Genomic DNA, 348 nt, shown 5'->3' with positions numbered 1-348 from the left:
AATATAGCCAAATCAGACAAAGCAAGAACAGTATAAAAGTGAAGTTCAAAGTTTGGGAGAAGATTTGTAGCTCGGGTGCTCGTTGTTGTGGTTCTGTTCGCCGAGCTGGGAATTTGTCTTGCAAACGTTTCGTCCCCTGTTTAGGTGACATCCTCAGTGCTTGGGAGCCTCCTGTGAAGCGCTTCTGTGATGTTTCCTCCGGCATTTATAGTGGCCTGTCTCTGCCGCTTCCGGTTGTCAGTTCCAGCTGTCCGCTGTAGTGGCCGGTATATTGGGTCCAGGTCGATGTGTTTGTTGATAGAGTCTGTGGATGAGTGCCATGCCTTTAGGAATTCCCTGGCTGTTCTC

The sequence above is a fragment of the Chiloscyllium plagiosum genome, chromosome 4 (assembly GCF_004010195.1).
Source record: "Chiloscyllium plagiosum isolate BGI_BamShark_2017 chromosome 4, ASM401019v2, whole genome shotgun sequence".
Taxonomy (NCBI): domain Eukaryota; kingdom Metazoa; phylum Chordata; class Chondrichthyes; order Orectolobiformes; family Hemiscylliidae; genus Chiloscyllium; species Chiloscyllium plagiosum.
This window is presented reverse-complemented; position numbering follows the sequence as displayed.